Source organism: Pundamilia nyererei, unplaced genomic scaffold, assembly GCF_000239375.1.
Source record: "Pundamilia nyererei isolate P.nyererei 1_Seehausen unplaced genomic scaffold, PunNye1.0 scaffold00027, whole genome shotgun sequence".
NCBI lineage: Eukaryota > Metazoa > Chordata > Actinopteri > Cichliformes > Cichlidae > Pundamilia > Pundamilia nyererei.
Genome location: NW_005187428.1, coordinates 2,352,680 through 2,364,969, shown reverse-complemented (window position 1 = coordinate 2,364,969; position 12,290 = coordinate 2,352,680).

The window sequence follows — 12,290 nt, the reverse complement described above, 5'->3', positions numbered from 1 at the left end:
AAAAAGGGAAATACTTAAAAGCGTATCAGTAAGCTACTTCAAAGACATGGTTAGTTACATTTAGAAAAGCCTCTGCGTCATCAGTTTTCCAGTTTTGTGTTACTTGGATCCTAATTTTGGTTAAAACCGCAAAGCATCTAAATCAAGGCCTGGTGTTCGTGTCTGCTAAGATGTTTCTCGTGTGATCTAAGGTACACCGTGTTCTGCTTCATCTGAGGAGGAAGTGGCTGTTTGCACGTGTGCTTGGTTTCTGCGCGGTTGCAGAGACTTGTCAAGCGAAGAGTTTACATGCAAAGACTGGATAGGATGAGGAAGTTTGTGACTACATTCTGTATTGTTTGTTTTTTATGCTTAACAACCAAAGAATGCTTCATTTTCAGTTCTGAAAATGCTGCAAATGTGTTTTGAAAGTAACTCTTAACGTCTCATCCCCCTCACTGTCTTTCAAAGTGAAGCTGTGGTCTCCTCAGCAGATCTGACGTCAGCTTCTCTCATTGGCCACAGAGGAAGCGGTGGCCAACTTACTAACATTTGTCTGTGGCTTGTTGCGTTTATGCACTAGTGCAGTGTGTGCTTGTGTGTTAAACATTATGTAACTGCATTTCAGTCGCTACTGTACATCTGTGACTACTAACACTGGTCTGGATGTACTTTTTTTGTTTTTCACCTAGTAAAATGTTTATTCACTCAACTAAAAAAAAAAGATCTCATGAAAGATTAACTGACTAACTATTTAACTCATTTAACTCATCAGATTCAGAGATAATAAAACCTCTAGAGTAAAGCTCCCTCACACACACAGAAATTCAATCAGAAATCTCCAAGGAGGCGGATAAAGAGACGATCAATAATCACATCAGTAGCTATTCAAGCTTCTTGGGATCTTTCAAAATTGTAGGACAGGTTCTTCCCTTCCTGTGAATTTGGTATTTTTCTCTTGTCCCAACTTCTTGATAACCAGATTGTGTGTTCCTATAAGGCCGCAGCCTTTTTTGCGCCACAGACAATATTTTCATGGACCGGCCTTTAAGGTGTCGCAGATAAATACAACAAAATAAAACCAGTACCAGTAACAAAAAAAAAGAAGATTTTTTTCATAATACACTGGAAAAGTCCCAGGGAAACAGAGTTAACGATAAAAACGATTAAAAAAATAACAATAAAAACCCTGAAAACCATCAATTTCACACCCGAACCTCAACTCTCATGGCCTGGTACTGGTCCGTGGCCTGGGGGTTGGGGGCCGCTGCTATAAGACAAGATAAAACATAAAAGTATAAATCCACTTATGTGTTTTTATTTCGTTCAATTATACACATTTCTTAAGTCCATTTTATGTATGTATATATATGTATTTGTTTATTTGTTTATTTTGCTGTTGTTGGAGCCTAAATTGTCCTCCACTTCTGGAATGACCTTTGTCAGTATTCATCCCTACCTGCAATCATGGCTGCAAACTCTCTTTTTATTAAGGATGGATAACATTGCTAAAAGGTGTCACTCATATAATTTGTGATTCATCATTTTGGTTTGGTTCAGTGTCACAAGCTCAAATGCTACAAGCCACATTCGTCAAACTGTAGAAACACTGCAGTTTGCAACTAATAAAGGTTCAACTGAGCATTTAAATACTTGATAAAAGATGCAGTGCCAGGAACTGTTGCTATGACAACTCAATGTTAAACTGAAGATAATCAGAGTTGATCTGATGTTTTTCATTCATTCAATGTGAAGCGATGGAGCGGATTTAATTGTTTTTCTATCTGAATAACAGAGAAAAATATCAAGGTGTTTAAGAAAGTAGCATATATTTTTATTCTACTGAACAAAATTCTTTCAGTAAATTGATATAGTTGTTTATAAATATAAATGTTTAAAAATCAGTCAATAATGTCTTGCTGGTAATAGTAATACTTCCATGGGCATTTAGGAAAGCTGTACCATAGTATTGATGTACATTAAAATTTAAATGCAACTCTTATAGTGTCAGAACTGGTTTGGAAAAGGCAGTTTTTTTTAACTAATGTTGGTTTTGTAGTGTCTTCAAAAAGAAATATCTAATTGCATGTTTTTTATATTAAGACTTGAATAAAAGCACCTTTCACACAAGAAATCTCTGGCTTTGAAATCTTTCATCTTCCTGCGAAATGATGAATACATGTGGATTTCTCTGAAGGACATGGGGCCTTTGGAACTAGGGAGGTGAGTCAGGTTGTTAGGGAGCTGGCTGCAATAAAATAAAGAGAAGAAAAATGAGGTTTGTGTGTGCAAATGTGTGTGTGTGCCCAGGCAGTATCTCATTCCGCATAGAAAAGCCCACCTCTGTAACCCAATCACCCACTCAGTGTTACCAAATAATACCTCATATTACACCTACGTGAAGACGTAGCAACTGGCTGACATATTGTCTTCATCAGCCTCACATCACAACTTATCATTGAAAACATGTTTTAAAAAATTTAATATTGGTCGTCTCTTTTGCTGCTGTCATGAGAGTTGTGCGTGTGGCTGAAATTAAAAAGATGCTACAGAACTGAAGGTCTGCATGAATGTCAATTTACTTTTAATGTAAAACATAAGTATAAGTAAATATATCCATTTACGATCCCTAGGGAATATTACATGTGAGTTTTGATGGAGGTGAGTTATGTAATCCTGTAATTTTCTTTGATAGTGATTGTTACCCAATTCTCCAAATGCTCCAAATGATCATTTGGAGAATTTAAAAAAAAAAAAAAAAAAAAAAGATAGTGATTGTTACCAAGGATGTCTGAACCCTTTATACTACTCGATAAGCATAGTTGCGTAACTCTGGGTTTTTATATGTTGGGGTTTTTTTTTAACTCTTGTTACCTTGGCCACTGGCCTTAAATTGTGTTTGATGTCTGTTCATATATAATACAAATCCATTTTCAGTGCACAGAGACATACAGTAACCCCATATCGGTGCCTGTTACTCAACTATTCTTTTAATGTATTCATCCATTTCTCTTCAAAGGACATGTGGAGAGGAAAGAACATGTCAACAACCCATCTTCACCTCTGCCTGTGCTGACACCCCATATTCATCCATCCTGTCATTGTTCAATGACGCTGTCCTTTTCACCCCCGTTTATCCTTTCCACACCCACGCCACCTTCACCAGCAGCCACAGCTCACTTTGAATTTTCAGCACAAATTTTCAGCCACTTGGTGGCAGCAATAACGGATTACACTGACATATAAATGTTTGTTTGTTTTTTAACACACCCACTAGGTACGCTCCTTCTTTTACATGTGTTTGAATACTAACCTGTTTCTGAAGGTCTGAATTGTTCGAATTCTTAGCTGCTTAATGCTCGACTATTCTCAGCAGCTTCTATGGTGTGTGTAAGCGTATAAAGGAAGTTCAGCTCAGCTGAGCTTTCTTTGCATTTAACCAGTAATGAGCTGGTTAAAATTATAACAGTAAAATGCAACACTTGCAACTAAAACAAGAGATTATAAGAGATGAATACTGTCAAAAATCACACAAAGCTGTAAAATACAGATATTAATTCCAGTTAATTATGTTAATGCTAAGTGCTGCCGTTTATTTTTCATGTGGCAGCTGCCAATTTAATAATAATAATAATAATAATAATAATAATAATAATAATAATAATAGGCTTGTAAAGCACATTTTAAAACATACAGTTACAAAGTGCTTCAATGTTTGGATGAAAACACATTAAGCATAATTGTACATATTCATACATGTAAACTGAGTCTAAACACACTGTCTTTCATTCATTCCTGCACAAGCACTCCAATATAAACATCAGAAGAACAAAAGGCCACAAATAATGGAAGAAAGATTAAGGAAAAGCTAGCCTATTATAAAGTGTTGTCAGGAGACATTTACTGTTAAACAAACCATAGATTTAGCAAAGATAGGCCGAGGAAGGCTGCTCCAAAGCAGCAACAACATCACCTCTGGTTTTTAAATAAGAGCATGGAACATTTCGAAGATAATGTGTGAGGTTGGCTGCAGTTATAAGTTCTCAGTAGCTCTGCTATATATAAGCAGGAGCCTGCCCATGTAGGGCTTTATACATTATTGATACCATTTTAAAAATGTATTCTAAATTATAGTGGAACAGAGTGTAGAGTAAGGAGGACTGGGAGATTGACGTGACATGTGAGTTAAAATAATTAGAGAAAATTCAATCTAGTGTTTAGTAGAATTTCCACATTATTGAGTGTCAGCAAAGGTTTAATTTTTGCTATGTTTCTTCAAGATACTGTCAGTCATTTTTTTGAGGTTATTTAATAGAAAACAAATTATATTGTACTCATAAATATACATTGACTAGTGTGTGATTATGACTTCCAAGAAACTAATGAAATCTTATAAACTTAGAATTAATCAGGTGGAAGTACATAGGAGCAAGTGCCACTCTGTAGAAGCAACTGTGTAGCCCCCGCAAGATCTGTTTCACTGAATGAACGGGTCAAATTGAACAAACTGAACAGAACTGAGAAGAGACTATCCAAATAAAACAGGAAGTAATGATTACTGAGAGCAAGACTAAGAGATACAAGATAGACACAGAAACAGAAGAATGTGGACATAAGCCTGAGGGGACAGAATGGGGCACAAACAGCACAAACAACCTCCCATTAACTTAATGCACAGATAACTGTAACATAACCATAACACCATAACAAAAAAACAGAATGTCAACAATACTCAAGACAGAACTGTAATACAAAGACAGTCAAAACTAGACAATCCTAGTTTTGTCTAGCAACTATGTAGCAACTATGACTGACTCATTACAAAACCATGGAACCACTACATGTTTATAGCTTCCTGCTCCAGAAAAATGAAACAAAAAAGAGTTTCTGTGTCAGTGACCCAGGGACCATGACACTTACAGGAATTCCAAGAAATACAAAGTCTAAAAACAAAACCATTCTTGAGTATCAAGCAGTAGACACACACGAAGCAGACAAGCAGGACTACACACACACACAAACACACATACTGGTGACCTGTGATTAGGCAGAGGTAGTAAGAAAACACAGCAAGTAATAAGGGCATGGAAAACAAAAACAGGAAACCAAAGCAAGACACAAGAGAAAACTTGCCTTCAGAATAAAACAGGAAGTAACCAACAGACAAATAGCTAACGCCAAGCCACATACTAATACTAAACATGATGACAGAGACAGGGAAACACAGAGGGCGTGAAATGTAGCAACTATGACTGACTCATTACAAAACCATGGAACCACTACATGTTTATAGCTTCCTGCTCCAGAAAAATGAAACAAAAAAGAGTTTACTTTACAATAAACACAAGAAATGTGTCATCCATCCTCCTATTTAACCTAGTAGGTGTTATTCCAGATGGCACTAGGCTACTATGGATAGGTCTGAATCACCAGTCAATCTGACATACACTTCTTTGAACTGTGGGAGGAAGCTGGAGTACAGTGAGAGAACCCAAGCAGGCCCAGGAGGCCCAGCTGACCAGAAGGTAATTTTGTGGGACTTTCTTCAGTGATCGGCGGTCTTGTTTTGCTTTCTCCTCTCCATCTTTGCACATGACAACACGCCCAAAGTTAATCCAAATTTTGGCATCAGGTCTCCGGAGCTGTTAGAAAACATGGAATTAAGGGGTTAAATCGAGCGAGGAATACCAGTGAGTGCATTTCTAAAAATGTCACTCTCCTGCTTCAATTTCACTTCTTGTTCTTGTTTCCTAAACAAATAGAAATGCAACTGATTTTCAGAGAAGTCAGTTTATTTGGATAAACCCATAACATAAGGTGTAATGACTGGATCAGCATGCCCCGGTCATCATGACTTCATAATCTACAGGGAACCAGTTTCACTATGCCTCATGTCTCTAAAGCTGCTCTTCATTTGTAAACAGAGTGAGAGAGATAGAGCGAGAGAGAGAGAGAAGAAGGAAGAGAAACGGAGAGTGCATCAGAGCGAGGAGAGGAGAGATATTTTCAGTCTCGCTGTCTTTATAGCAGAGCTTTTCTCCGGTGAGGCGGCTGGTGAGGATTAGGGATCTACGTCGGTCAGGAGGTTGGATTGAGAGCAGGAGATGGCTGTGGGACGATACACATCCAGAGGTATTCCTTGAAATGCTGGGGCTGTTTATTCATCTCAGGATAGACGGATGGAGGAAAGTGAATGAGGTGGGAGGTAAAAGGCAGAGTGAGTAAAAACAAGTGCTTATATTGTGTAGGTGGATGCTGGATAGATGACAGCTGGATCAAAATGTGGATGTTGTTGTAGTGAGTGAGAGGGAAGAGGAGGGTTTTACAGTGAAATCAGGGTGAGAAGTGAATGTGACTCAGACCTTTCAGCCACTTCCGTTGGCATCTTCAGGATGGAAAGATCAAAGGAGGAGATGAACGAGTCATGTTGTGGTCAGCTGACTCACAACAGAGGAATGGATACTGGGAAAAGTAAGCTTGGTCATGTGGTCTGGTGTTCCAATATGCATGTGCATGAGTTTACTACGCCGGAAGAGCAATTATCCTGTTTCCCGTCAAGCCAGAGGAATGCAGAGTGAGATTCCCGGTCTGTGAGTCGTGCCCTCTCACCTGTCACCTCCATATGGATCCTATTTCATCCTTTCCCCTTCCCCCCTCGGCCAGGGAATTTCCCAGCTTGTGTGGTTCTCGTCACGGAGGAAGCTCAAGCCTGTTTTTTCTGTTAATGATAGGATACTTTATGTTGTGGTTAGTTTAACGGGGCTGTGTTCCTCTGTTTTTCACCGCACACAATTTAATTTGCCAATTTGCAGGTCAGGAATCCAGTGGAGGCCTACACTGGAAGGGAAAAAAAATTACTCAATGTGTGGTATTTTCACAGCATTCTACATTTGGCCCCAAACAACCATGGAGGAGATCAATCTATGGATTTATGTGGATGAAGTGCGCACATAGAGTAATCGCTTGTTGGTGCTGGCTAGTCCAAGGATGCTTTGTCATGCTGGGTGTGTAATGTTTGTGTAATGTGTGTGAGCTCTTTGGTAGCAGCTGCTGTCGATTTTTTATGAGGGTTTTTATCATGTGGGAACACGTTTGTAAAGCTTTCAAGACATTTCTATTCTCCCTGTTTACGTCTTTCATAAATGACTGTAAATATAAATATGAATAAAGTGCAGCTTGCCTTCGTGTGTGTGTGTTTGTGTGTGTGTGTGTGTGTGTGTGCCTGTGTTTGTGTGGAGCCCGCGTTGACTCACAGTTACAATAATGACTCTGGCAGCATGAACAGCTCATACTGACTGTAAAAAGAGAGAAAGGAAGGAGGGCTGAGCTCACAGCGGCATCTCCATCTCATAACTCCTCTGTCGCTCATCAAGCTCTCTCACACACTTACGCAGAGAGAAGACAGCCCTGAGGAGCTCAGAACCTACAGTACAATATAATACAGGACACCTCAGTACGGGACAGGAGTGGCTTTGAACCGGAGAAGCGGGTATGAAAACGTCTTCAAGGAGGAAGTCATTCACTGTGTCGCAGGTGACTGGCGGCTCGGTAAGTGTTTGTGTTTATTCCTGTGCTTATGTATTTGTTCTTTTTATTCATATATTTATTTTAATTTGCGTGTTATGAAGACACAGATATCATTTTAACATGCTGACCTTATGTCTTGTTACTGTGTTATTTTGCGTAATGGTTCTGGTTGTTACAGAAAATGACTTAGCAGTTTCATTTTCACTCAACTTTTAAAGCACAGTAAGCCACAATCTTTCACTTTTTATTTTTCCAAGCTTTAATGATTACCATCAAGTGAAAAAGCACAAGTCCATTAGGGCAATAGTTGACAATTTATCTGCACTTTCTCCGGGATGAGAACCAGCCCAGAATTTGGGAATCGTGTAAAATTTCTATCTTTGGTTTCTGTCTAGTAAACGCAAAGGCAGTGAGTATCATAAGGTCCTCTGCCTCTGAGCCACTGCTGAGAAACTCTTTCTCTCTGTTGCTCCATCATTTCTCGCAAGAAAACGGCTCAACATCCAACCTTGATGCTGAATTATTCTGGATGTTTGTCTGCTCTAAACTTTCTTCTGCTTTCATAGCTAGATATTACGCTTCTGAACATCAGGTGACCCCACCTGGATTCTGTCCTACATTGGCGGAGGTATATATTTAGCTACAGAACACTCCCTGCAAACCTCATTCTGTCATTTAAGTCCGGTGTGCAATGAAGCCTTCTTTTGTCTGTGCAGTCCCGGATCTCAGGCAAAGAAATAAAAGTCCAGAATAATTAGCAGCACAGTAGCAAGTCTTTAAAATCCCCCTGTTAGTCATCCTACCTATAGCAAATGATAGTAGTAATAGCTGTGTTTCTGTGTTATTCCTTTGCACTCTTTGTCATGCTGAGGCTCATATATATGCATGCATAATCAATGATCACCATCAATGTGTTTAAAAAAAAGCCCAGGATTTTTTTTCTTCTGACTCATCTGTCACAAGGTTGATTGCTTTAAGTCCAGGATGTAGGGTTTTTCTCTTGACGCATGACACACTTCTAAGTTTAACCCTTTCACGTGTCACGTCAGCATTTGTTAACAGGTCATTCATTTGATCGCTTCAAGCAGTATCAGAAAACTCACAGCTATGTCACACCAGTGGTTAGTACTGTGCCCTCTAAACAGGGTTTGATTGACATCACCCTCGGTCCTCAGACGGCAAAAAGTTCTGATCAGCCTGATGCTCATGTTTTGCTAATCTTAATGTAAGATTACATTAAATCTAATCTTAAAATATCTGATAATGAGCCTCTGTCTGAAACAAGCCAGAGCTTTTCTCCTTCCTCCACCTTTCCTCTGATTGGTTGGCCCCCTGTAAACAGAAGATTTTAACAGCTGCTGGGTGGGGCTTTTGTGGGAGAGGCATGCCCCTCAAGGTCTTCATATTAGCAGTATCTTCACTCTGTAACAGTCTAAAGCCTGATCTTTTGACCCCCACCAATTACCCCTACATACAATTCAATTCAATTTTATTTATATAGCACCAAATCACAACAACAGCTTTATATTGTAAGGTGGACCCTACAATAATACATACAGAGAATAATCAACCAATAAACAATCAAATGACCGGCTATGAGCAGCACTTTGGCGACAGTGGGAAGGAAAAACTCCCTTTTAACAGGAAGAAACCTCCAGCAGAACCAGGCTCAGGGAGGGACGCGGCCATCTGCTGCGACTGGTTGGGGTGAGAGAAGGAAGACAATGAAGTAATTATTATAAACTGCTATTTATTATAAGCAACCAACGTAACAGTGCGCAGACATTTTAAAAAAGATGAAGAGTTGATCTTGATGCTCAAGATGATCAAGATGATCTTTAATAATTGAGTTTATACATATATAACACAAAATAACCATGCATATTTCATCCACGAAAGAGTTAAGTATTCACAGGTTGTAACTGGGCCAGGAAGTGGATGAACTAGTCTTCATTGTTGTATTTTTAAGCAGTCAGGGATGGTTTTCCTTACCAGTTTTCTGAATCCTAAAAGACCCCTTGGGTTCCTATCATACTTCTTTCTCATTGTCTTGGAGTAATAATCTGACATGTTGGAATTTGTGTTTACTCACTGCCTTGCCTAGAGTTAGATGCGAAGATCAATAGCATTCTCAACCCAATCTGGTAAAGGTTAAGCTGCAGCAACCAGTGAGTTATCCATTCCTGGAAACAGGGTTGGGTTTAATGTTAAACCCCTGTTGGCGTACGTTTGATAGCATCTGAGCAAAAACAATGATTCAACAGGAATTTTTCAACTGTTTTCCTTTAAAACAGAGTACCTTAATGTGAAATAAATACTTTAAAAGACTGATTTAAATCAACTTTCAGTTTGATTTACGTCACTCTGAACTTTGGAATTGTCAAATTCATCAGATGCTATTTCAGGAACTGAAATATTAGATCCTCCGTGTTTATGTCACCTCCGTCCCTCATCCCTGTGCCTCACCAGCACATAACTGCAGATGTTTCTGGGGTTATGCCTTCCACTAGTAAGGATAATTGCTTGCCCTTTAACTGAACTCGCTTAAGGGTGCTGAGGATATTTCACCTGAAGCCACAGCACCTTCAGGAAGCACTTAGTAGAATGACCCCTTCACATCCTTCTTCCTCCCTGAATCAAGCAGAGTCTCCCCTGACTTATTCTCTGCATTTTAGAGTGATGTCAAAATGACTCATTCTTGCTTTATATTCTGAGACAGCAGATGATATCAGGTAAAAGGACTGGGGAAATGAAAAATGCACTGATGACTACTGTTTCTTTGGATCCTCAGTCACCACCACAGTTTGGTGACACATTGGTGAATTCATTTCCTTTGTCTTTATTCATCCATGAAATTTTTTTTTCATGATGTGGGAAGATTGCACAGAGACTAATCTTTCCCTTCATTGAAATCAAGCATTATTTTACTCTCCAGCTTTGTGTCTCTGCTTGTTGCTCCATATGTTCAGTGGGATTTGGCGAGGTGTGATGAACTTCACCCCATTTAAACTGACGTTCAAATGAAGCCATTTGAGAACGAACATGACTCAGAGCTTCATAGCTTCTGTGGTTGAAACATTATTATAAGACCTGCTAGACCTGCTGCATACCTTTATGGTGCACACTTAATTTCAGCTGTTTATTGTACTTGGTTCAGATACTGAAAACAAAGTCTTGACGCTTTACCCCATTAGAAAGCTGAATAGAGGATTGTCTCTATCCTATTGTTCTATCCCTGCCCTGTGAATGTTACCCAACCTGCTTCTGTGTAATTACTTAATCGCATCCCACATTTAAAGGAATAGTTACACATTTTGCATTTGTCAATTTTGTTTCTGAAAGACAAACCAGAACATTGATTGGCCTTCACCTCTCTTCACTGTAAAGATGAATCTATAGGGGATAGTTTGGTTTAGCACAGCTTACCATACAGAAACCAGGAGAATCAGCAAGGTTTGCACTTTCCTACTCATACAGAGATTCAAAACTCAGCCACCATGACACCACCCACTGTTTAATGGAGGCCTGTTGTAAAGCAGTTACTATCTTGGTGTTTTGAAACTAGATGCGAACTCTCTGAGAAACCATATGGTTGTCAGTAACAGCACACACTGCTTTACTATCTTTTTGACTCAAATTGGGATCGTAATTTTCCAATGCTGGGTTCAGTAAAACTTGAAATTAGCAATTGAGAACATTTGGATTTACTGTTCGTTCTATAGCCACAGGAGTCGCCCCCTGCTGGCTGTTAAAAAGAATGCCTTTGCATTATCAGCCTGAGCATAGACAGTAAAAGTGAAATTTGGTACAAACTCCACCATAAAACCTCCATCAGGGAGATCCAACATGTTTTCAGCATCATTTGTTGTTGGGCAAATTTCACAAAATCATGTAAAGAGATGGAACAGGTGTGAAAAGGAACAGTTGTTGGTGTGGATGTGGGTGTAGATATCTTTCTTTAACACTGTGAGCTATGAGGGCATTTCACATAGCACTGTACTTTCCAAGTGCATTTCTAGTTAGCCTACTCTTTGGTTTACATACAAATGAGATACTTCACTTGTTCAATTGAGAGGTGATTATTTTTAAGCTTCACACAAACCCAGTGTATGTTTTGTCTTTATTTTAAAAGGAGTCTGTTACACTCATTTCTAATTTATAATCTCTACTAGAGGAACTTTGCATGACTTTCAAAATAGGCAGTTCAAAATAATCTTTTTCTGTTCTTCTGTTTCCAGCAGTCTGCGCTTTTGGCTCAGAGGTTTTATTTGTATAAACACTCGCCTCATTATTTGAAGCTTTGTTCCTGTGTAACAGGAGCATCGACTAATACAGTGGTTTTCAAAAAAAAGAATTCTTGATTGCCCTCTTAAGGAATCAAAAAAGTTTACATCCTACGTCTTAGTTCAAGAACCACTGTCTAGATCAGGGGTGTCAAACTCAAATACACAGTGGGCCAATATTCAAAACTGGAACAAGGTCGCGGGCTAACATTAATATTTATGGAGGAAAAAATCTTCCTCCAGATTTAAGAATGAATCTTTTCTTTTGGACTCAAACAAGTTTTGCTGAAAAACTGATTATGGAACAAGCAAAGCTTAATACTAAACAATATATATATTAGCTGTATAATACCAGTAGGCCAGCTCTAATAGTAATTTGGTATGGCTTCGCGGGCCAAATGTAATTAGGCTGCGGGCCAAACCTGGCCCGCGGGCCAGAGTTTGACACCTATGGTCTAGATTATAATCAGAAATGTCCTAAAAAGCCAGATTTAATGTTCA